Source organism: Electrophorus electricus, chromosome 1, assembly GCF_041902795.1.
Source record: "Electrophorus electricus isolate QZ-2024a chromosome 1, ASM4190279v1, whole genome shotgun sequence".
Classification (NCBI taxonomy): Eukaryota; Metazoa; Chordata; class Actinopteri; order Gymnotiformes; family Gymnotidae; genus Electrophorus; species Electrophorus electricus.
The window spans coordinates 21,650,418-21,677,238 of NC_137497.1; the positions used below are offsets into that span (position 1 = coordinate 21,650,418).

The following is a 26,821-nucleotide window of genomic DNA, read 5'->3' on the forward strand; positions in this document are numbered from 1 at the left end:
ATTTCCAACTTTAATGTGTTGATTTGTACAGAGACTTCTACATGTGTAACTTGTAGAACAGCGTGTATCATATGTACAGAAATAAACTGCAGCTGAAGAGTCCTTTAGCATCATTTATTGTGCATGTGTTTTTTTTGGGGACTTCTCACTGGTGCTCACAATTTATTATTACATGGGTAGAACACACACACACGCGCACACACATACTAACAAGCAATTTTTACATGTTTATATGTCATCAAAGGTACAGAGATATTATTGTTTATTTAATGTTTCTTTTGAAAATGTTAGTTTGCTAATCGCAATGTCATGAAATCTTGTATCCTGTGTAAAAACCCCAGCTGCTGTGGTTGCTATGGTGACAGCGATGCTTGTTAATGTTAGCGCAGATCTTTTCGACATGTTATTATGTTGTTTTTTGTTGTTGTGATTTTCTATCTTTCATTGGTTAAATGATAGAATATGGGTTTTCTGGTTAAGTTTCACTTTCTAAATGTTTACTCGATTTGTAATCAACTCGTTATTTTTAGTATTTTAACATGCTGTTTGTAGTGGTTGATCATTCCTGTTCATATTTGTTATTATGACATTAGGCTACTTACGTTATTTATGTGACCTACAGGACATTGTTGTGCTGCGCTTAACATTACACAGCACAATATAGCAACTTAGATTTCCAGATGACATTTTTTTTTTACTAACGGACCTTGAGGGGAGGAGAGTCTGCCAGTCTCTCTCTCTCACATGCACACACACGCACGCAATTTCATTTTTCCATGTTTTTACAGTAAAGGTTCACAGACCCAGTACTGCCGCTTGCCTCGTGATGTTAACAGTGCCAGAACAAAACGCAGCATCACAGCGAGTAGACGGAATTGTCGGGGTACACAAGCTGGCTTGGTATTGTGAAACAGTGCGGTTGTGCACAGCTGGATCTCTTGAGTTGTCGCGTATTTGTTCACTGAACGTATGGATGGACAGGTAGCTAGCTCACGTTAGTTGTAGGAACTAACCACAGCTTAGCTTGCTCTAGCTAGAAGTGTCCAATACAGCGATACGCTGTATAATGATCCCATAAACTAAACTTCATATCATTTTAAGCAACGGATCATCCAGCATATTGCAGAGAGGAAGAGCATGTTAAAGCAATGAAAAAAAGAAAGCAAAAAGATGAAGGCATTGTGTAAGGCATTGTTTTATCGCTTCGACAAGAGCTTAATCGGGTGATTGTGTCTGTAGCCACGCTGTCGATGTATTGCATAAAGGCGCATTTTTCGCCGCTTTCATCGCTTACGGCCATACCACTCTGAACACGCCCGATCTCGTCCGATCTCGGAAGCTAAGCAGGGTCGGGCCTGGTTAGTACTTGGATGGGAGACCGCCTGGGAATACCAGGTGCTGTAAGCTTTTCTTCTTAGCTATGTTTCTTTTCATTTTTGCCTCTTTTCACGTACAACGTGGCTTCATTTCTTTAGGGTTTTATTTTATGCTTTCTTTCTTGCTATTAGGTTTAGAACTGTAGCATTTTGGAGCTTAGTAAGTGCACCGGGTTCTCATAAACGTATGTATGTTTGTCTTATCAATTTCACCAAAACAACTCCATGTTTCTTTACTTTTACATCTTTCTCTTACCTTCATGTATTATGCCGTTTGTGTGTGCGAACACTTTCGGAGCAATTATCTAGGTGCGTTGGACCGCACGCCACTCAAAGCTTTTATTAACGGAACTGGAGGTTGGTTGCGTCGAGTTCAACTCCGTCCAATCATTTTGGGATTAGAACATGGTTTTACTCTTGAATCCCTTTCGACATTATATGTGCTATGTACATTTTAATGGGTGTTGTTTTGGGAAGGGATAGACTAATTTTAGTTACTGCAGCCTTTCTTTCGTTTGCTAACTATATTCATTCTGTTCCTTCTACCAGGGGAGCCAAGTCTGTCTCTCACTCATACATACACACACACACACACACACACACACACACACACGCATTAACAAGCAATTGATTTTTTACATGTTTATATATCATCACAGGTACAGAGATATTATTTTTTATTTTATGTTTCTTTTGAAAATGTTAGTTTGCTAATCGCAATGTAATGAAATCTTGTATCCTGTGGAAAAGCACAGTGGAAAAAATATTATTTCTTAATAAAAGTGAATAAAGTCACCACAGTATTCATAAGCATAACCATTTTTCCCATCTTTGAAAAACACTGCAACAGTCTTAAAAACATCTCAACATAAACATCTCATGTCCTATTTGGTTTATTTAAACATTGACTGAAATCAACCTGTTTTTTGACACTAGTAGACCTCCAAAACCATTACCTACACATCAAAAACAGATTAGATGAATGAATGAACCACACAAAATCATATTAAGGTGTTTTTATTTCTATTGTTGGCAGTGACTATTCCCATGCTGTCACTGGTGCAAAACAGCCAAGAGATCCATCACAAATAGTTGAAATGACAATAAAGGTTTAGCCAGCAGGGGGGTTTGTGTGCACATGAAGCCTCCAGATATGAACCTTTTTTTGAACCAATTGGATGGAAAGCTTCAAGGATTCATCTGGCAATCACTACAAAAACAAACAAAAATGTTTTAAAAAATAGAATTTAGCATTTACAAGTTACAAGTTCAATAAAAGAAAATCAGCAATCATAAATTCTCCAAAATAAGTCAACATCAAAACTCCACTCTTGAAATTTCCTTTGGAAACTAATACAAGGAAAAACAGGAAATTGGGTGATGTCACTTCCTGTCTTTAAGCAGGACAATTCCCCATAAAGCTCCCCTTCAAAGACAACATGGAAGACTCTCCACAAAAAAGTCACAGGTAAGTTCATTTTTTCTTAATATACTTTTGTTTTACCTACTTTGTTAAAATATACCAACTTTTCTGTGTTAATCCTGTGTTTTAATTTACATACATATATAAATATATATACACACAGCATATGTGCATTTCAAACCCACAGTCCATGAACACACTGTGGTGGAGGGTAACTATCACAAGACATTACACTCATACTGTGTGCATCTGCGCCTGTATCACTCCACCACACAGAAAACAGCATGAAAAACCTTTCCCAGTTTCCAAAGATTTCCAACTTTAATGTGTTGATTTGTACAGAGACTTCTACATGTGTAACTTGTAGAACAGCGTGTATCATATGTACAGAAATAAACTGCAGCTGAAGAGTCCTTTAGCATCATTTATTGTGCATGTGTTTTTTTTGGGGACTTCTCACTGGTGCTCACAATTTATTATTACATGGGTAGTACACACACACACGCGCACACACATACTAACAAGCAATTTTTACATGTTTATATGTCATCAAAGGTACAGAGATATTATTGTTTATTTAATGTTTCTTTTGAAAATGTTAGTTTGCTAATCGCAATGTCATGAAATCTTGTATCCTGTGTAAAAACCCCAGCTGCTGTGGTTGCTATGGTGACAGCGATGCTTGTTAATGTTAGCGCAGATCTTTTCGACATGTTATTATGTTGTTTTTTGTTGTTGTGATTTTCTATCTTTCATTGGTTAAATGATAGAATATGGGTTTTCTGTTTAAGTTTCACTTTCTAAATGTTTACTCGATTTGTAATCAACTCGTTATTTTTAGTATTTTAACATGCTGTTTGTAGTGGTTGATCATTCCTGTTCATATTTGTTATTATGACATTAGGCTACTTACGTTACTTATGTGACCTACAGGACATTGTTGTGCTGCGCTTAACATTACACAGCACAATATAGCAACTTAGATTTCCAGATGAAATTTTTTTTTTTACTAACGGACCTTGAGGGGAGGAGAGTCTGCCAGTCTCTCTCTCTCACATGCACACACACGCACGCAATTTCATTTTTCCATGTTTTTACAGTAAAGGTTCACAGACCCAGTACTGCCGCTTGCCTCGTGATGTTAACAGTGCCAGAACAAAACGCAGCATCACAGCGAGTAGACAGAATTGTCGGGGTACACAAGCTGGCTTGGTATTGTGAAACAGTGCGGTTGTGCACAGCTGGATCTCTTGAGTTGTCGCGTATTTGTTCACTGAACGTATGGATGGACAGGTAGCTAGCTCACGTTAGTTGTAGGAACTAACCACAGCTTAGCTTGCTCTAGCTAGAAGTGTCCAATACAGCGATACGCTGTATAATGATCCCATAAACTAAACTTCATATCATTTTAAGCAACGGATCATCCAGCATATTGCAGAGAGGAAGAGCATGTTAAAGCAATGAAAAAAAGAAAGCAAAAACATGAAGGCATTGTGTAAGGCATTGTTTTATCGCTTCGACAAGAGCTTAATCGGGTGATTGTGTCTGTAGCCACGCTGTCGATGTATTGCATAAAGGCGCATTTTTCGCCGCTTTCATCGCTTACGGCCATACCACTCTGAACACGCCCGATCTCGTCCGATCTCGGAAGCTAAGCAGGGTCGGGCCTGGTTAGTACTTGGATGGGAGACCGCCTGGGAATACCAGGTGCTGTAAGCTTTTCTTCTTAGCTATGTTTCTTTTCATTTTTGCCTCTTTTCACGTACAACGTGGCTTCATTTCTTTAGGGTTTTATTTTATGCTTTCTTTCTTGCTTTTAGGTTTAGAACTGTAGCATTTTGGAGCTTAGTAAGTGCACCGGGTTCTCATAAACGTATGTATGTTTGTCTTATCAATTTCACCAAAACAACTCCATGTTTCTTTACTTTTACATCTTTCTCTTACCTTCATGTATTATGCCGTTTGTGTGTGCGAACACTTTCGGAGCAATTATCTAGGTGCGTTGGACCGCACGCCACTCAAAGCTTTTATTAACGGAACTGGAGGTTGGTTGCGTCGAGTTCAACTCCGTCCAATCATTTTGGGATTAGAACATGGTTTTACTCTTGAATCCCTTTCGACATTATATGTGCTATGTACATTTTAATGGGTGTTGTTTTGGGAAGGGATAGACTAATTTTAGTTACTGCAGCCTTTCTTCCGTTTGCTAACTATATTCATTCTGTTCCTTCTACCAGGGGAGCCAAGTCTGTCTCTCACTCATACATACACACACACACACACACACACACACACACACACACACACACACACACACACACACATTAACAAGCAATTGATTTTTTACATGTTTATATATCATCACAGGTACAGAGATATTATTTTTTATTTTATGTTTCTTTTGAAAATGTTAGTTTGCTAATCGCAATGTAATGAAATCTTGTATTCTGTGGAAAAGCACAGTGGAAAAAATATTATTTCTTAATAAAAGTGAATAAAGTCACCACAGTATTCATAAGCATAACCATTTTTCCCATCTTTGAAAAACACTGCAACAGTCTTAAAAACATCTCAACATAAACATCTCATGTCCTATTTGGTTTATTTAAACATTGACTGAAATCAACCTGTTTTTTGACACTAGTAGACCTCCAAAACCATTACCTACACATCAAAAACAGATTAGATGAATGAATGAACCACACAAAATCATATTAAGGTGTTTTTATTTCTATTGTTGGCAGTGACTATTCCCATGCTGTCACTGGTGCAAAACAGCCAAGAGATCCATCACAAATAGTTGAAATGACAATAAAGGTTTAGCCAGCAGGGGGGTTTGTGTGCACATGAAGCCTCCAGATATGAACCTTTTTTTGAACCAATTGGATGGAAAGCTTCAAGGATTCATCTGGCAATCACTACAAAAACAAACAAAAATGTTTTAAAAAATAGAATTTAGCATTTACAAGTTACAAGTTCAATAAAAGAAAATCAGCAATCATAAATTCTCCAAAATAAGTCAACATCAAAACTCCACTCTTGAAATTTCCTTTGGAAACTAATACAAGGAAAAACAGGAAATTGGGTGATGTCACTTCCTGTCTTTAAGCAGGACAATTCCCCATAAAGCTCCCCTTCAAAGACAACATGGAAGACTCTCCACAAAAAAGTCACAGGTAAGTTCATTTTTTCTTAATATACTTTTGTTTTACCTACTTTGTTAAAATATACCAACTTTTCTGTGTTAATCCTGTGTTTTAATTTACATACATATATAAATATATATACACACAGCATATGTGCATTTCAAACCCACAGTCCATGAACACACTGTGGTGGAGGGTAACTATCACAAGACATTACACTCATACTGTGTGCATCTGCGCCTGTATCACTCCACCACACAGAAAACAGCATGAAAAACCTTTCCCAGTTTCCAAAGATTTCCAACTTTAATGTGTTGATTTGTACAGAGACTTCTACATGTGTAACTTGTAGAACAGCGTGTATCATATGTACAGAAATAAACTGCAGCTGAAGAGTCCTTTAGCATCATTTATTGTGCATGTGTTTTTTTTGGGGACTTCTCACTGGTGCTCACAATTTATTATTACATGGGTAGTACACACACACACACACACACACACACACACACACACACGCGCACACACATACTAACAAGCAATTTTTACATGTTTATATGTCATCAAAGGTACAGAGATATTATTGTTTATTTAATGTTTCTTTTGAAAATGTTAGTTTGCTAATCGCAATGTCATGAAATCTTGTATCCTGTGTAAAAACCCCAGCTGCTGTGGTTGCTATGGTGACAGCGATGCTTGTTAATGTTAGCGCAGATCTTTTCGACATGTTATTATGTTGTTTTTTGTTGTTGTGATTTTCTATCTTTCATTGGTTAAATGATAGAATATGGGTTTTCTGTTTAAGTTTCACTTTCTAAATGTTTACTCGATTTGTAATCAACTCGTTATTTTTAGTATTTTAACATGCTGTTTGTAGTGGTTGATCATTCCTGTTCATATTTGTTATTATGACATTAGGCTACTTACGTTACTTATGTGACCTACAGGACATTGTTGTGCTGCGCTTAACATTACACAGCACAATATAGCAACTTAGATTTCCAGATGAAATTTTTTTTTTACTAACGGACCTTGAGGGGAGGAGAGTCTGCCAGTCTCTCTCTCTCACATGCACACACACGCACGCAATTTCATTTTTCCATGTTTTTACAGTAAAGGTTCACAGACCCAGTACTGCCGCTTGCCTCGTGATGTTAACAGTGCCAGAACAAAACGCAGCATCACAGCGAGTAGACAGAATTGTCGGGGTACACAAGCTGGCTTGGTATTGTGAAACAGTGCGGTTGTGCACAGCTGGATCTCTTGAGTTGTCGCGTATTTGTTCACTGAACGTATGGATGGACAGGTAGCTAGCTCACGTTAGTTGTAGGAACTAACCACAGCTTAGCTTGCTCTAGCTAGAAGTGTCCAATACAGCGATACGCTGTATAATGATCCCATAAACTAAACTTCATATCATTTTAAGCAACGGATCATCCAGCATATTGCAGAGAGGAAGAGCATGTTAAAGCAATGAAAAAAAGAAAGCAAAAACATGAAGGCATTGTGTAAGGCATTGTTTTATCGCTTCGACAAGAGCTTAATCGGGTGATTGTGTCTGTAGCCACGCTGTCGATGTATTGCATAAAGGCGCATTTTTCGCCGCTTTCATCGCTTACGGCCATACCACTCTGAACACGCCCGATCTCGTCCGATCTCGGAAGCTAAGCAGGGTCGGGCCTGGTTAGTACTTGGGTGGGAGACCGCCTGGGAATACCAGGTGCTGTAAGCTTTTCTTCTTAGCTATGTTTCTTTTCATTTTTGCCTCTTTTCACGTACAACGTGGCTTCATTTCTTTAGGGTTTTATTTTATGCTTTCTTTCTTGCTTTTAGGTTTAGAACTGTAGCATTTTGGAGCTTAGTAAGTGCACCGGGTTCTCATAAACGTATGTATGTTTGTCTTATCAATTTCACCAAAACAACTCCATGTTTCTTTACTTTTACATCTTTCTCTTACCTTCATGTATTATGCCGTTTGTGTGTGCGAACACTTTCGGAGCAATTATCTAGGTGCGTTGGACCGCACGCCACTCAAAGCTTTTATTAACGGAACTGGAGGTTGGTTGCGTCGAGTTCAACTCCGTCCAATCATTTTGGGATTAGAACATGGTTTTACTCTTGAATCCCTTTCGACATTATATGTGCTATGTACATTTTAATGGGTGTTGTTTTGGGAAGGGATAGACTAATTTTAGTTACTGCAGCCTTTCTTTCGTTTGCTAACTATATTCATTCTGTTCCTTCTACCAGGGGAGCCAAGTCTGTCTCTCACTCATACATACACACACACACACACACACACACACACACACACACACACACACACACACACACACACACACACACACACACACATTAACAAGCAATTGATTTTTTACATGTTTATATATCATCACAGGTACAGAGATATTATTTTTTATTTTATGTTTCTTTTGAAAATGTTAGTTTGCTAATCGCAATGTAATGAAATCTTGTATCCTGTGGAAAAGCACAGTGGAAAAAATATTATTTCTTAATAAAAGTGAATAAAGTCACCACAGTATTCATAAGCATAACCATTTTTCCCATCTTTGAAAAACACTGCAACAGTCTTAAAAACATCTCAACATAAACATCTCATGTCCTATTTGGTTTATTTAAACATTGACTGAAATCAACCTGTTTTTTGACACTAGTAGACCTCCAAAACCATTACCTACACATCAAAAACAGATTAGATGAATGAATGAACCACACAAAATCATATTAAGGTGTTTTTATTTCTATTGTTGGCAGTGACTATTCCCATGCTGTCACTGGTGCAAAACAGCCAAGAGATCCATCACAAATAGTTGAAATGACAATAAAGGTTTAGCCAGCAGGGGGGTTTGTGTGCACATGAAGCCTCCAGATATGAACCTTTTTTTGAACCAATTGGATGGAAAGCTTCAAGGATTCATCTGGCAATCACTACAAAAACAAACAAAAATGTTTTAAAAAATAGAATTTAGCATTTACAAGTTACAAGTTCAATAAAAGAAAATCAGCAATCATAAATTCTCCAAAATAAGTCAACATCAAAACTCCACTCTTGAAATTTCCTTTGGAAACTAATACAAGGAAAAACAGGAAATTGGGTGATGTCACTTCCTGTCTTTAAGCAGGACAATTCCCCATAAAGCTCCCCTTCAAAGACAACATGGAAGACTCTCCACAAAAAAGTCACAGGTAAGTTCATTTTTTCTTAATATACTTTTGTTTTACCTACTTTGTTAAAATATACCAACTTTTCTGTGTTAATCCTGTGTTTTAATTTACATACATATATAAATATATATACACACAGCATATGTGCATTTCAAACCCACAGTCCATGAACACACTGTGGTGGAGGGTAACTATCACAAGACATTACACTCATACTGTGTGCATCTGCGCCTGTATCACTCCACCACACAGAAAACAGCATGAAAAACCTTTCCCAGTTTCCAAAGATTTCCAACTTTAATGTGTTGATTTGTACAGAGACTTCTACATGTGTAACTTGTAGAACAGCGTGTATCATATGTACAGAAATAAACTGCAGCTGAAGAGTCCTTTAGCATCATTTATTGTGCATGTGTTTTTTTTGGGGACTTCTCACTGGTGCTCACAATTTATTATTACATGGGTAGTACACACACACACACACACACACACACACACACACACGCGCGCACACACATACTAACAAGCAATTTTTACATGTTTATATATCATCACAGGTACAGAGATATTATTTTTTATTTTATGTTTCTTTTGAAAATGTTAGTTTGCTAATCGCAATGTCATGAAATCTTGTATCCTGTGTAAAAACCCCAGCTGCTGTGGTTGCTATGGTGACAGCGATGCTTGTTAATGTTAGCGCAGATCTTTTCGACATGTTATTATGTTGTTTTTTGTTGTTGTGATTTTCTATCTTTCATTGGTTAAATGATAGAATATGGGTTTTCTGGTTAAGTTTCACTTTCTAAATGTTTACTCGATTTGTAATCAACTCGTTATTTTTAGTATTTTAACATGCTGTTTGTAGTGGTTGATCATTCCTGTTCATATTTGTTATTATGACATTAGGCTACTTACGTTATTTATGTGACCTACAGGACATTGTTGTGCTGCGCTTAACATTACACAGCACAATATAGCAACTTAGATTTCCAGATGAAATTTTTTTTTTACTAACGGACCTTGAGGGGAGGAGAGTCTGCCAGTCTCTCTCTCTCACATGCACACACACGCACGCAATTTCATTTTTCCATGTTTTTACAGTAAAGGTTCACAGACCCAGTACTGCCGCTTGCCTCGTGATGTTAACAGTGCCAGAACAAAACGCAGCATCACAGCGAGTAGACAGAATTGTCGGGGTACACAAGCTGGCTTGGTATTGTGAAACAGTGCGGTTGTGCACAGCTGGATCTCTTGAGTTGTCGCGTATTTGTTCACTGAACGTATGGATGGACAGGTAGCTAGCTCACGTTAGTTGTAGGAACTAACCACAGCTTAGCTTGCTCTAGCTAGAAGTGTCCAATACAGCGATACGCTGTATAATGATCCCATAAACTAAACTTCATATCATTTTAAGCAACGGATCATCCAGCATATTGCAGAGAGGAAGAGCATGTTAAAGCAATGAAAAAAAGAAAGCAAAAACATGAAGGCATTGTGTAAGGCATTGTTTTATCGCTTCGACAAGAGCTTAATCGGGTGATTGTGTCTGTAGCCACGCTGTCGATGTATTGCATAAAGGCGCATTTTTCGCCGCTTTCATCGCTTACGGCCATACCACTCTGAACACGCCCGATCTCGTCCGATCTCGGAAGCTAAGCAGGGTCGGGCCTGGTTAGTACTTGGATGGGAGACCGCCTGGGAATACCAGGTGCTGTAAGCTTTTCTTCTTAGCTATGTTTCTTTTCATTTTTGCCTCTTTTCACGTACAACGTGGCTTCATTTCTTTAGGGTTTTATTTTATGCTTTCTTTCTTGCTTTTAGGTTTAGAACTGTAGCATTTTGGAGCTTAGTAAGTGCACCGGGTTCTCATAAACGTATGTATGTTTGTCTTATCAATTTCACCAAAACAACTCCATGTTTCTTTACTTTTACATCTTTCTCTTACCTTCATGTATTATGCCGTTTGTGTGTGCGAACACTTTCGGAGCAATTATCTAGGTGCGTTGGACCGCACGCCACTCAAAGCTTTTATTAACGGAACTGGAGGTTGGTTGCGTCGAGTTCAACTCCGTCCAATCATTTTGGGATTAGAACATGGTTTTACTCTTGAATCCCTTTCGACATTATATGTGCTATGTACATTTTAATGGGTGTTGTTTTGGGAAGGGATAGACTAATTTTAGTTACTGCAGCCTTTCTTTCGTTTGCTAACTATATTCATTCTGTTCCTTCTACCAGGGGAGCCAAGTCTGTCTCTCACTCATACATACACACACACACACACACACACACACACACACACACACACACACACACACACACACATTAACAAGCAATTGATTTTTTACATGTTTATATATCATCACAGGTACAGAGATATTATTTTTTATTTTATGTTTCTTTTGAAAATGTTAGTTTGCTAATCGCAATGTAATGAAATCTTGTATTCTGTGGAAAAGCACAGTGGAAAAAATATTATTTCTTAATAAAAGTGAATAAAGTCACCACAGTATTCATAAGCATAACCATTTTTCCCATCTTTGAAAAACACTGCAACAGTCTTAAAAACATCTCAACATAAACATCTCATGTCCTATTTGGTTTATTTAAACATTGACTGAAATCAACCTGTTTTTTGACACTAGTAGACCTCCAAAACCATTACCTACACATCAAAAACAGATTAGATGAATGAATGAACCACACAAAATCATATTAAGGTGTTTTTATTTCTATTGTTGGCAGTGACTATTCCCATGCTGTCACTGGTGCAAAACAGCCAAGAGATCCATCACAAATAGTTGAAATGACAATAAAGGTTTAGCCAGCAGGGGGGTTTGTGTGCACATGAAGCCTCCAGATATGAACCTTTTTTTGAACCAATTGGATGGAAAGCTTCAAGGATTCATCTGGCAATCACTACAAAAACAAACAAAAATGTTTTAAAAAATAGAATTTAGCATTTACAAGTTACAAGTTCAATAAAAGAAAATCAGCAATCATAAATTCTCCAAAATAAGTCAACATCAAAACTCCACTCTTGAAATTTCCTTTGGAAACTAATACAAGGAAAAACAGGAAATTGGGTGATGTCACTTCCTGTCTTTAAGCAGGACAATTCCCCATAAAGCTCCCCTTCAAAGACAACATGGAAGACTCTCCACAAAAAAGTCACAGGTAAGTTCATTTTTTCTTAATATACTTTTGTTTTACCTACTTTGTTAAAATATACCAACTTTTCTGTGTTAATCCTGTGTTTTAATTTACATACATATATAAATATATATACACACAGCATATGTGCATTTCAAACCCACAGTCCATGAACACACTGTGGTGGAGGGTAACTATCACAAGACATTACACTCATACTGTGTGCATCTGCGCCTGTATCACTCCACCACACAGAAAACAGCATGAAAAACCTTTCCCAGTTTCCAAAGATTTCCAACTTTAATGTGTTGATTTGTACAGAGACTTCTACATGTGTAACTTGTAGAACAGCGTGTATCATATGTACAGAAATAAACTGCAGCTGAAGAGTCCTTTAGCATCATTTATTGTGCATGTGTTTTTTTTGGGGACTTCTCACTGGTGCTCACAATTTATTATTACATGGGTAGTACACACACACACACACACACACACACACACACACACGCGCGCACACACATACTAACAAGCAATTTTTACATGTTTATATATCATCACAGGTACAGAGATATTATTTTTTATTTTATGTTTCTTTTGAAAATGTTAGTTTGCTAATCGCAATGTCATGAAATCTTGTATCCTGTGTAAAAACCCCAGCTGCTGTGGTTGCTATGGTGACAGCGATGCTTGTTAATGTTAGCGCAGATCTTTTCGACATGTTATTATGTTGTTTTTTGTTGTTGTGATTTTCTATCTTTCATTGGTTAAATGATAGAATATGGGTTTTCTGGTTAAGTTTCACTTTCTAAATGTTTACTCGATTTGTAATCAACTCGTTATTTTTAGTATTTTAACATGCTGTTTGTAGTGGTTGATCATTCCTGTTCATATTTGTTATTATGACATTAGGCTACTTACGTTATTTATGTGACCTACAGGACATTGTTGTGCTGCGCTTAACATTACACAGCACAATATAGCAACTTAGATTTCCAGATGAAATTTTTTTTTTACTAACGGACCTTGAGGGGAGGAGAGTCTGCCAGTCTCTCTCTCTCACATGCACACACACGCACGCAATTTCATTTTTCCATGTTTTTACAGTAAAGGTTCACAGACCCAGTACTGCCGCTTGCCTCGTGATGTTAACAGTGCCAGAACAAAACGCAGCATCACAGCGAGTAGACAGAATTGTCGGGGTACACAAGCTGGCTTGGTATTGTGAAACAGTGCGGTTGTGCACAGCTGGATCTCTTGAGTTGTCGCGTATTTGTTCACTGAACGTATGGATGGACAGGTAGCTAGCTCACGTTAGTTGTAGGAACTAACCACAGCTTAGCTTGCTCTAGCTAGAAGTGTCCAATACAGCGATACGCTGTATAATGATCCCATAAACTAAACTTCATATCATTTTAAGCAACGGATCATCCAGCATATTGCAGAGAGGAAGAGCATGTTAAAGCAATGAAAAAAAGAAAGCAAAAACATGAAGGCATTGTGTAAGGCATTGTTTTATCGCTTCGACAAGAGCTTAATCGGGTGATTGTGTCTGTAGCCACGCTGTCGATGTATTGCATAAAGGCGCATTTTTCGCCGCTTTCATCGCTTACGGCCATACCACTCTGAACACGCCCGATCTCGTCCGATCTCGGAAGCTAAGCAGGGTCGGGCCTGGTTAGTACTTGGATGGGAGACCGCCTGGGAATACCAGGTGCTGTAAGCTTTTCTTCTTAGCTATGTTTCTTTTCATTTTTGCCTCTTTTCACGTACAACGTGGCTTCATTTCTTTAGGGTTTTATTTTATGCTTTCTTTCTTGCTTTTAGGTTTAGAACTGTAGCATTTTGGAGCTTAGTAAGTGCACCGGGTTCTCATAAACGTATGTATGTTTGTCTTATCAATTTCACCAAAACAACTCCATGTTTCTTTACTTTTACATCTTTCTCTTACCTTCATGTATTATGCCGTTTGTGTGTGCGAACACTTTCGGAGCAATTATCTAGGTGCGTTGGACCGCACGCCACTCAAAGCTTTTATTAACGGAACTGGAGGTTGGTTGCGTCGAGTTCAACTCCGTCCAATCATTTTGGGATTAGAACATGGTTTTACTCTTGAATCCCTTTCGACATTATATGTGCTATGTACATTTTAATGGGTGTTGTTTTGGGAAGGGATAGACTAATTTTAGTTACTGCAGCCTTTCTTTCGTTTGCTAACTATATTCATTCTGTTCCTTCTACCAGGGGAGCCAAGTCTGTCTCTCACTCATACATACACACACACACACACACACACACACACACACACACACACACACACATTAACAAGCAATTGATTTTTTACATGTTTATATATCATCACAGGTACAGAGATATTATTTTTTATTTTATGTTTCTTTTGAAAATGTTAGTTTGCTAATCGCAATGTCATGAAATCTTGTATCCTGTGGAAAAGCACAGTGGAAAAAATATTATTTCTTAATAAAAGTGAATAAAGTCACCACAGTATTCATAAGCATAACCATTTTTCCCATCTTTGAAAAACACTGCAACAGTCTTAAAAACATCTCAACATAAACATCTCATGTCCTATTTGGTTTATTTAAACATTGACTGAAATCAACCTGTTTTTTGACACTAGTAGACCTCCAAAACCATTACCTACACATCAAAAACAGATTAGATGAATGAATGAACCACACAAAATCATATTAAGGTGTTTTTATTTCTATTGTTGGCAGTGACTATTCCCATGCTGTCACTGGTGCAAAACAGCCAAGAGATCCATCACAAATAGTTGAAATGACAATAAAGGTTTAGCCAGCAGGGGGGTTTGTGTGCACATGAAGCCTCCAGATATGAACCTTTTTTTGAACCAATTGGATGGAAAGCTTCAAGGATTCATCTGGCAATCACTACAAAAACAAACAAAAATGTTTTAAAAAATAGAATTTAGCATTTACAAGTTACAAGTTCAATAAAAGAAAATCAGCAATCATAAATTCTCCAAAATAAGTCAACATCAAAACTCCACTCTTGAAATTTCCTTTGGAAACTAATACAAGGAAAAACAGGAAATTGGGTGATGTCACTTCCTGTCTTTAAGCAGGACAATTCCCCATAAAGCTCCCCTTCAAAGACAACATGGAAGACTCTCCACAAAAAAGTCACAGGTAAGTTCATTTTTTCTTAATATACTTTTGTTTTACCTACTTTGTTAAAATATACCAACTTTTCTGTGTTAATCCTGTGTTTTAATTTACATACATATATAAATATATATACACACAGCATATGTGCATTTCAAACCCACAGTCCATGAACACACTGTGGTGGAGGGTAACTATCACAAGACATTACACTCATACTGTGTGCATCTGCGCCTGTATCACTCCACCACACAGAAAACAGCATGAAAAACCTTTCCCAGTTTCCAAAGATTTCCAACTTTAATGTGTTGATTTGTACAGAGACTTCTACATGTGTAACTTGTAGAACAGCGTGTATCATATGTACAGAAATAAACTGCAGCTGAAGAGTCCTTTAGCATCATTTATTGTGCATGTGTTTTTTTTGGGGACTTCTCACTGGTGCTCACAATTTATTATTACATGGGTAGTACACACACACACACACACACACACACACACACACACACGCGCACACACATACTAACAAGCAATTTTTACATGTTTATATGTCATCACAGGTACAGAGATATTATTTTTTATTTTATGTTTCTTTTGAAAATGTTAGTTTGCTAATCGCAATGTCATGAAATCTTGTATCCTGTGTAAAAACCCCAGCTGCTGTGGTTGCTATGGTGACAGCGATGCTTGTTAATGTTAGCGCAGATCTTTTCGACATGTTATTATGTTGTTTTTTGTTGTTGTGATTTTCTATCTTTCATTGGTTAAATGATAGAATATGGGTTTTCTGGTTAAGTTTCACTTTCTAAATGTTTACTCGATTTGTAATCAACTCGTTATTTTTAGTATTTTAACATGCTGTTTGTAGTGGTTGATCATTCCTGTTCATATTTGTTATTATGACATTAGGCTACTTACGTTATTTATGTGACCTACAGGACATTGTTGTGCTGCGCTTAACATTACACAGCACAATATAGCAACTTAGATTTCCAGATGAAATTTTTTTTTTACTAACGGACCTTGAGGGGAGGAGAGTCTGCCAGTCTCTCTCTCTCACATGCACACACACGCACGCAATTTCATTTTTCCATGTTTTTACAGTAAAGGTTCACAGACCCAGTACTGCCGCTTGCCTCGTGATGTTAACAGTGCCAGAACAAAACGCAGCATCACAGCGAGTAGACAGAATTGTCGGGGTACACAAGCTGGCTTGGTATTGTGAAACAGTGCGGTTGTGCACAGCTGGATCTCTTGAGTTGTCGCGTATTTGTTCACTGAACGTATGGATGGACAGGTAGCTAGCTCACGTTAGTTGTAGGAACTAACCACAGCTTAGCTTGCTCTAGCTAGAAGTGTCCAATACAGCGATACGCTGTATAATGATCCCATAAACTAAACTTCATATCATTTTAAGCAACGGATCATCCAGCATATTGCAGAGAGGAAGAGCATGTTAAAGCAATGAAAAAAAGAAAGCAAAAACATGAAGGCATTGTGTAAGGCATTGTTTTATCGCTTCGACAAGAGCTTAATCGGGTGATTGTGTCTGTAGCCACGCTGTCGATGTATTGCATAAAGGCGCATTTTTCGCCGCTTTCATCGCTTACGGCCATACCACTCTGAACACGCCCGATCTCGTCCGATCTCGGAAGCTAAGCAGGGTCGGGCCTGGTTAGTACTTGGATGGGAGACCGCCTGGGAATACCAGGTGCTGTAAGCTTTTCTTCTTAGCTATGTTTCTTTTCATTTTTGCCTCTTTTCACGTACAACGTGGCTTCATTTCTTTAGGGTTTTATTTTATGCTTTCTTTCTTGCTATTAGGTTTAGAACTGTAGCATTTTGGAGCTTAGTAAGTGCACCGGGTTCTCATAAACGTATGTATGTTTGTCTTATCAATTTCACCAAAACAACTCCATGTTTCTTTACTTTTACATCTTTCTCTTACCTTCATGTATTATGCCGTTTGTGTGTGCGAACACTTTCGGAGCAATTATCTAGGTGCGTTGGACCGCACGCCACTCAAAGCTTTTATTAACGGAACTGGAGGTTGGTTGCGTCGAGTTCAACTCCGTCCAATCATTTTGGGATTAGAACATGGTTTTACTCTTGAATCCCTTTCGACATTATATGTGCTATGTACATTTTAATGGGTGTTGTTTTGGGAAGGGATAGACTAATTTTAGTTACTGCAGCCTTTCTTTCGTTTGCTAACTATATTCATTCTGTTCCTTCTACCAGGGGAGCCAAGTCTGTCTCTCACTCATACATACACACACACACACACACACACCAAAATAAGTCAACATCAAAACTCCACTCTTGAAATTTCCTTTGGAAACTAATACAAGGAAAAACAGGAAATTGGGTGATGTCACTTCCTGTCTTTAAGCAGGACAATTCCCCCCCATAAAGCTCCCCTTCAAAGACAACATGGAAGACTCTCCACAAAAAAGTCACAGGTAAGTTCATTTTTTCTTAATATACTTTTGTTTTACCTACTTTGTTAAAATATACCAACTTTTCTGTGTTAATCCTGTGTTTTAATTTACATACATATATAAATATATATACACACAGCATATGTGCATTTCAAACCCACAGTCCATGAACACACTGTGGTGGAGGGTAACTATCACAAGACATTACACTCATACTGTGTGCATCTGCACCTGTATCACTCCACCACACAGAAAACAGCATGAAAAACCTTTCCCAGTTTCCAAAGATTTCCAACTTTAATGTGTTGATTTGTACAGAGACTTCTACATGTGTAACTTGTAGAACAGCGTGTATCATATGTACAGAAATAAACTGCAGCTGAAGAGTCCTTTAGCATCATTTATTGTGCATGTGTTTTTTTTGGGGACTTCTCACTGGTGCTCACAATTTATTATTACATGGGTAGTACACACACACACACACACACACACACACACACACGCGCACACACATACTAACAAGCAATTTTTACATGTTTATATATCATCACAGGTACAGAGATATTATTTTTTATTTTATGTTTCTTTTGAAAATGTTAGTTTGCTAATCGCAATGTCATGAAATCTTGTATCCTGTGTAAAAACCCCAGCTGCTGTGGTTGCTATGGTGACAGCGATGCTTGTTAATGTTAGCGCAGATCTTTTCGACATGTTATTATGTTGTTTTTTGTTGTTGTGATTTTCTATCTTTCATTGGTTAAATGATAGAATATGGGTTTTCTGGTTAAGTTTCACTTTCTAAATGTTTACTCGATTTGTAATCAACTCGTTATTTTTAGTATTTTAACATGCTGTTTGTAGTGGTTGATCATTCCTGTTCATATTTGTTATTATGACATTAGGCTACTTACGTTATTTATGTGACCTACAGGACATTGTTGTGCTGCGCTTAACATTACACAGCACAATATAGCAACTTAGATTTCCAGATGAAATTTTTTTTTTACTAACGGACCTTGAGGGGAGGAGAGTCTGCCAGTCTCTCTCTCTCACATGCACACACACGCACGCAATTTCATTTTTCCATGTTTTTACAGTAAAGGTTCACAGACCCAGTACTGCCGCTTGCCTCGTGATGTTAACAGTGCCAGAACAAAACGCAGCATCACAGCGAGTAGACAGAATTGTCGGGGTACACAAGCTGGCTTGGTATTGTGAAACAGTGCGGTTGTGCACAGCTGGATCTCTTGAGTTGTCGCGTATTTGTTCACTGAACGTATGGATGGACAGGTAGCTAGCTCACGTTAGTTGTAGGAACTAACCACAGCTTAGCTTGCTCTAGCTAGAAGTGTCCAATACAGCGATACGCTGTATAATGATCCCATAAACTAAACTTCATATCATTTTAAGCAACGGATCATCCAGCATATTGCAGAGAGGAAGAGCATGTTAAAGCAATGAAAAAAAGAAAGCAAAAACATGAAGGCATTGTGTAAGGCATTGTTTTATCGCTTCGACAAGAGCTTAATCGGGTGATTGTGTCTGTAGCCACGCTGTCGATGTATTGCATAAAGGCGCATTTTTCGCCGCTTTCATCGCTTACGGCCATACCACTCTGAACACGCCCGATCTCGTCCGATCTCGGAAGCTAAGCAGGGTCGGGCCTGGTTAGTACTTGGATGGGAGACCGCCTGGGAATACCAGGTGCTGTAAGCTTTTCTTCTTAGCTATGTTTCTTTTCATTTTTGCCTCTTTTCACGTACAACGTGGCTTCATTTCTTTAGGGTTTTATTTTATGCTTTCTTTCTTGCTATTAGGTTTAGAACTGTAGCATTTTGGAGCTTAGTAAGTGCACCGGGTTCTCATAAACGTATGTATGTTTGTCTTATCAATTTCACCAAAACAACTCCATGTTTCTTTACTTTTACATCTTTCTCTTACCTTCATGTATTATGCCGTTTGTGTGTGCGAACACTTTCGGAGCAATTATCTAGGTGCGTTGGACCGCACGCCACTCAAAGCTTTTATTAACGGAACTGGAGGTTGGTTGCGTCGAGTTCAACTCCGTCCAATCATTTTGGGATTAGAACATGGTTTTACTCTTGAATCCCTTTCGACATTATATGTGCTATGTACATTTTAATGGGTGTTGTTTTGGGAAGGGATAGACTAATTTTAGTTACTGCAGCCTTTCTTTCGTTTGCTAACTATATTCATTCTGTTCCTTCTACCAGGGGAGCCAAGTCTGTCTCTCACTCATACATACACACACACACACACACACACACACACACACATTAACAAGCAATTGATTTTTTACATGTTTATATATCATCACAGGTACAGAGATATTATTTTTTATTTTATGTTTCTTTTGAAAATGTTAGTTTGCTAATCGCAATGTAATGAAATCTTGTATTCTGTGGAAAAGCACAGTGGAAAAAATATTATTTCTTAATAAAAGTGAATAAAGTCACCACAGTATTCATAAGCATAACCATTTTTCCCATCTTTGAAAAACACTGCAACAGTCTTAAAAACATCTCAACATAAACATCTCATGTCCTATTTGGTTTATTTAAACATTGACTGAAATCAACCTGTTTTTTGACACTAGTAGACCTCCAAAACCATTACCTACACATCAAAAACAGATTAGATGAATGAATGAACCACACAAAATCATATTAAGGTGTTTTTATTTCTATTGTTGGCAGTGACTATTCCCATGCTGTCACTGGTGCAAAACAGCCAAGAGATCCATCACAAATAGTTGAAATGACAATAAAGGTTTAGCCAGCAGGGGGGTTTGTGTGCACATGAAGCCTCCAGATATGAACCTTTTTTTGAACCAATTGGATGGAAAGCTTCAAGGATTCATCTGGCAATCACTACAAAAACAAACAAAAATGTTTTAAAAAATAGAATTTAGCATTTACAAGTTACAAGTTCAATAAAAGAAAATCAGCAATCATAAATTCTCCAAAATAAGTCAACATCAAAACTCCACTCTTGAAATTTCCTTTGGAAACTAATACAAGGAAAAACAGGAAATTGGGTGATGTCACTTCCTGTCTTTAAGCAGGACAATTCCCCATAAAGCTCCCCTTCAAAGACAACATGGAAGACTCTCCACAAAAAAGTCACAGGTAAGTTCATTTTTTCTTAATATACTTTTGTTTTACCTACTTTGTTAAAATATACCAACTTTTCTGTGTTAATCCTGTGTTTTAATTTACATACATATATAAATATATATACACACAGCATATGTGCATTTCAAACCCACAGTCCATGAACACACTGTGGTGGAGGGTAACTATCACAAGACATTACACTCATACTGTGTGCATCTGCGCCTGTATCACTCCACCACACAGAAAACAGCATGAAAAACCTTTCCCAGTTTCCAAAGATTTCCAACTTTAATGTGTTGATTTGTACAGAGACTTCTACATGTGTAACTTGTAGAACAGCGTGTATCATATGTACAGAAATAAACTGCAGCTGAAGAGTCCTTTAGCATCATTTATTGTGCATGTGTTTTTTTTGGGGACTTCTCACTGGTGCTCACAATTTATTATTACATGGGTAGTACACACACACACACACACACACACACACACACACACACGCGCACACACATACTAACAAGCAATTTTTACATGTTTATATGTCATCAAAGGTACAGAGATATTATTGTTTATTTAATGTTTCTTTTGAAAATGTTAGTTTGCTAATCGCAATGTCATGAAATCTTGTATCCTGTGTAAAAACCCCAGCTGCTGTGGTTGCTATGGTGACAGCGATGCTTGTTAATGTTAGCGCAGATCTTTTCGACATGTTATTATGTTGTTTTTTGTTGTTGTGATTTTCTATCTTTTATTGGTTAAATGATAGAATATGGGTTTTCTGTTTAAGTTTCACTTTCTAAATGTTTACTCGATTTGTAATCAACTCGTTATTTTTAGTATTTTAACATGCTGTTTGTAGTGGTTGATCATTCCTGTTCATATTTGTTATTATGACATTAGGCTACTTACGTTACTTATGTGACCTACAGGACATTGTTGTGCTGCGCTTAACATTACACAGCACAATATAGCAACTTAGATTTCCAGATGAAATTTTTTTTTTACTAACGGACCTTGAGGGGAGGAGAGTCTGCCAGTCTCTCTCTCTCACATGCACACACACGCACGCAATTTCATTTTTCCATGTTTTTACAGTAAAGGTTCACAGACCCAGTACTGCCGCTTGCCTCGTGATGTTAACAGTGCCAGAACAAAACGCAGCATCACAGCGAGTAGACAGAATTGTCGGGGTACACAAGCTGGCTTGGTATTGTGAAACAGTGCGGTTGTGCACAGCTGGATCTCTTGAGTTGTCGCGTATTTGTTCACTGAACGTATGGATGGACAGGTAGCTAGCTCACGTTAGTTGTAGGAACTAACCACAGCTTAGCTTGCTCTAGCTAGAAGTGTCCAATACAGCGATACGCTGTATAATGATCCCATAAACTAAACTTCATATCATTTTAAGCAACGGATCATCCAGCATATTGCAGAGAGGAAGAGCATGTTAAAGCAATGAAAAAAAGAAAGCAAAAACATGAAGGCATTGTGTAAGGCATTGTTTTATCGCTTCGACAAGAGCTTAATCGGGTGATTGTGTCTGTAGCCACGCTGTCGATGTATTGCATAAAGGCGCATTTTTCGCCGCTTTCATCGCTTACGGCCATACCACTCTGAGCACGCCCGATCTCGTCCGATCTCGGAAGCTAAGCAGGGTCGGGCCTGGTTAGTACTTGGATGGGAGACCGCCTGGGAATACCAGGTGCTGTAAGCTTTTCTTCTTAGCTATGTTTCTTTTCATTTTTGCCTCTTTTCACGTACAACGTGGCTTCATTTCTTTAGGGTTTTATTTTATGCTTTCTTTCTTGCTTTTAGGTTTAGAACTGTAGCATTTTGGAGCTTAGTAAGTGCACCGGGTTCTCATAAACGTATGTATGTTTGTCTTATCAATTTCACCAAAACAACTCCATGTTTCTTTACTTTTACATCTTTCTCTTACCTTCATGTATTATGCCGTTTGTGTGTGCGAACACTTTCGGAGCAATTATCTAGGTGCGTTGGACCGCACGCCACTCAAAGCTTTTATTAACGGAACTGGAGGTTGGTTGCGTCGAGTTCAACTCCGTCCAATCATTTTGGGATTAGAACATGGTTTTACTCTTGAATCCCTTTCGACATTATATGTGCTATGTACATTTTAATGGGTGTTGTTTTGGGAAGGGATAGACTAATTTTAGTTACTGCAGCCTTTCTTTCGTTTGCTAACTATATTCATTCTGTTCCTTCTACCAGGGGAGCCAAGTCTGTCTCTCACTCATACATACATACACACACACACACACACACACACACACACACACACACACACACACACACACACATTAACAAGCAATTGATTTTTTACATGTTTATATATCATCACAGGTACAGAGATATTATTTTTTATTTTATGTTTCTTTTGAAAATGTTAGTTTGCTAATCGCAATGTAATGAAATCTTGTATCCTGTGGAAAAGCACAGTGGAAAAAATATTATTTCTTAATAAAAGTGAATAAAGTCACCACAGTATTCATAAGCATAACCATTTTTCCCATCTTTGAAAAACACTGCAACAGTCTTAAAAACATCTCAACATAAACATCTCATGTCCTATTTGGTTTATTTAAACATTGACTGAAATCAACCTGTTTTTTGACACTAGTAGACCTCCAAAACCATTACCTACACATCAAAAACAGATTAGATGAATGAATGAACCACACAAAATCATATTAAGGTGTTTTTATTTCTATTGTTGGCAGTGACTATTCCCATGCTGTCACTGGTGCAAAACAGCCAAGAGATCCATCACAAATAGTTGAAATGACAATAAAGGTTTAGCCAGCAGGGGGGTTTGTGTGCACATGAAGCCTCCAGATATGAACCTTTTTTTGAACCAATTGGATGGAAAGCTTCAAGGATTCATCTGGCAATCACTACAAAAACAAACAAAAATGTTTTAAAAAATAGAATTTAGCATTTACAAGTTACAAGTTCAATAAAAGAAAATCAGCAATCATAAATTCTCCAAAATAAGTCAACATCAAAACTCCACTCTTGAAATTTCCTTTGGAAACTAATACAAGGAAAAACAGGAAATTGGGTGATGTCACTTCCTGTCTTTAAGCAGGACAATTCCCCATAAAGCTCCCCTTCAAAGACAACATGGAAGACTCTCCACAAAAAAGTCACAGGTAAGTTCATTTTTTCTTAATATACTTTTGTTTTACCTACTTTGTTAAAATATACCAACTTTTCTGTGTTAATCCTGTGTTTTAATTTACATACATATATAAATATATATACACACAGCATATGTGCATTTCAAACCCACAGTCCATGAACACACTGTGGTGGAGGGTAACTATCACAAGACATTACACTCATACTGTGTGCATCTGCGCCTGTATCACTCCACCACACAGAAAACAGCATGAAAAACCTTTCCCAGTTTCCAAAGATTTCCAACTTTAATGTGTTGATTTGTAGAGAGACTTCAACACTGTGAGTTATGATTCCAAAGCATGTGTAACTTGTAGAACAGCGTGTATCATACGTACAGAAATAAACTGCAGCTGAAGAGTCCTTTAGCATGATTTATTGTGCATGTGTTTTTTTTTGGGGACTTCTCACTGGTACTCACAATTTATTATTACATGGGTAGTACACACACACACACGCACACACATACTAACAAGCAATTTTTACATGTTTATATGTCATCAAAGGTACAGAGATATTATTGTTTATTTTATGTTTCTTTTGAAAATGTTACTTTGCTAATCGCAATGTCATGAAATCTTGTATCCTGTGTAAAAACCCCAGCTGCTGTGGTTGCTATGGTGACAGCGATGCTTGTTAATGTTAGCGCAGATCTTTTCGACATGTTATTGTGTTGTTTTTTGTTGTTGTGATTTTCTATCTTTCATTGGTTAAATGATAATATGGGTTTTCTGGTTAAGTTTCACTTTCTAAATGTTTACTCGATTTGTAATCAACTCGTTATTTTTAGTATTTTAACATGCTGTTTGTAGTGGTTGATCATTCCTGTTCATATTTGTTATTATGACATTAGGCTACTTACGTTATTTATGTGACCTACAGGACATTGTTGTGCTGCGCTTAACATTACACAGCACAATATAGCAACTTAGATTTCCAGATGAAATTTTTTTTTTACTAACGGACCTTGAGGGGAGGAGAGTCTGCCAGTCTCTCTCTCTCTCTCTCTCTCTCTCTCACATGCACACACACGCACGCAATTTCATTTTTCCATGTTTTTACAGTAAAGGTTCACAGACCCAGTACTGCCGCTTGCCTCGTGATGTTAACAGTGCCAGAACAAAACGCAGCATCACAGCGAGTAGACAGAATTGTCGGGGTACACAAGCTGGCTTGGTATTGTGAAACAGTGCGGTTGTGCACAGCTGGATCTCTTGAGTTGTCGCGTATTTGTTCACTGAACGTATGGATGGACAGGTAGCTAGCTCACGTTAGTTGTAGGAACTAACCACAGCTTAGCTTGCTCTAGCTAGAAGTGTCCAATACAGCGATACGCTGTATAATGATCCCATAAACTAAACTTCATATCATTTTAAGCAACGGATCATCCAGCATATTGCAGAGAGGAAGAGCATGTTAAAGCAATGAAAAAAAGATAAGCAAAAACACCAAAGGCATTGTGTAAGGCATTGCTTTATCACTTCGAGAAGGGCTTAATCAGGTGTCTGTGTCTGTACCGACATATTCTGGAGGAGGAGCGGACGGAATGCCACACCTGCCCTCTATACTAACCTCAACTCTCTATTGCAGCGTGAAACTTTTGAGCATGGCTCCATCCCCCCATGAATATTTCTGCTCCATTCATGATGCTGGGTATGAAACTGTGTAGGGTTATGCCTCCTAACATGACTGATATCAAAAATGGGCAGCTATCACATTTTTCTAGATGGCCCATGTTTTAAACCGTCTGACCGTTTCAATTGGTTATTCTGTCTGCTCTCTGCCTAACCTCATTTGGGAGGCTTACTTTCTCCCTTACAGGTCTGCTCAAGAATCTGAGCTGATGCTGTTGACCAGGGTCTGCCATCTACTCCGGGATCAGGTTGTCACCATCTACACTGATTCTTGTTATGCATTTGGGGTTGCTCATGACTTCAATAAGACTTGTCGCTCCGGGGGTTTTGTATCTTGGAAGGTAAGCCAATTTCTAATCCAGGACTAGTGTCTGCAATTTTGTCTGCATGTACACTACCAGCTTGGCTGGCTATCGTAATGGTCAAGGGTCATGACACAACCTCTGAGTCTGACACGGCCACTGGCAATGCTTTAGCAGATGAGATTCCACGTTGGGCAGCTGTTAATGCCCCCTCATGCCCGTACACTATATCCTCGATGTGTGAAGCTGTCGCCACGTTTTCTCATTGCTTTGTGCCGAATAATATCAATCTGCGTTTCTTACAAACTCAGGGTACACAACAGGACTGCTCTCACTGGGCTGATTAGGGCTGTAGTCCTGATTAAAATGGTCTAATCCGTGACCCGGAGGGGCATGTGACCCAGAGGGGCGTATCACCCTTCCTAAATCTATTTTGCCATTTCTTGTGCGCCATTTTCATGGGATTTCACATATTGCACAAAGGGGGAATGACGGCTAACATTCAAAAACAGTTTTGTATTCCTGCAAAACGTATAACTGTAAAACTCCTCCTAGTTAACCTGTGCCAGAAGCAACCAACACAAGCCAAATATGATGCCTTACTGGCTCAAGAATATTCCTTTCAGTGTCTACAGATAGACTTTATGCACATTCCACCTTGTGGTCAGTTGAAGTACTTGCT

General features: G+C 38.1%; 8 non-coding genes across 8 annotated transcripts; all 8 read left to right on the top strand.

Moving 5' to 3' along the window:
- The first annotated feature begins 1,288 nt into the window (after positions 1 to 1,288).
- On the top strand, positions 1,289 to 1,407 carry LOC145659708 (5S ribosomal RNA). Its single transcript, XR_014125814.1, has one exon. It is a non-coding gene; the product is annotated as a 5S ribosomal RNA (ribosomal RNA).
- Positions 1,408 to 4,399: 2,992 nt separating this feature from the next.
- On the top strand, positions 4,400 to 4,518 carry LOC145659710 (5S ribosomal RNA). The gene has a single exon (XR_014125817.1). It is a non-coding gene; the product is annotated as a 5S ribosomal RNA (ribosomal RNA).
- A 3,037-nt stretch (positions 4,519 to 7,555) lies between these two features.
- Positions 7,556 to 7,674, top strand: LOC145659759 (5S ribosomal RNA). Its single transcript, XR_014125891.1, has one exon. It is a non-coding gene; the product is annotated as a 5S ribosomal RNA (ribosomal RNA).
- A 3,055-nt stretch (positions 7,675 to 10,729) lies between these two features.
- On the top strand, positions 10,730 to 10,848 carry LOC145659711 (5S ribosomal RNA). The gene has a single exon (XR_014125823.1). It is a non-coding gene; the product is annotated as a 5S ribosomal RNA (ribosomal RNA).
- Positions 10,849 to 13,885: 3,037 nt separating this feature from the next.
- Positions 13,886 to 14,004, top strand: LOC145659712 (5S ribosomal RNA). Its single transcript, XR_014125824.1, has one exon. It is a non-coding gene; the product is annotated as a 5S ribosomal RNA (ribosomal RNA).
- A 3,027-nt stretch (positions 14,005 to 17,031) lies between these two features.
- Positions 17,032 to 17,150, top strand: LOC145659714 (5S ribosomal RNA). The gene has a single exon (XR_014125828.1). It is a non-coding gene; the product is annotated as a 5S ribosomal RNA (ribosomal RNA).
- A 2,315-nt stretch (positions 17,151 to 19,465) lies between these two features.
- LOC145659716 (5S ribosomal RNA) lies at positions 19,466 to 19,584 on the top strand. The gene has a single exon (XR_014125831.1). It is a non-coding gene; the product is annotated as a 5S ribosomal RNA (ribosomal RNA).
- A 3,013-nt stretch (positions 19,585 to 22,597) lies between these two features.
- Positions 22,598 to 22,716, top strand: LOC145659765 (5S ribosomal RNA). The gene has a single exon (XR_014125900.1). It is a non-coding gene; the product is annotated as a 5S ribosomal RNA (ribosomal RNA).
- The last annotated feature ends 4,105 nt before the right edge of the window (positions 22,717 to 26,821 follow it).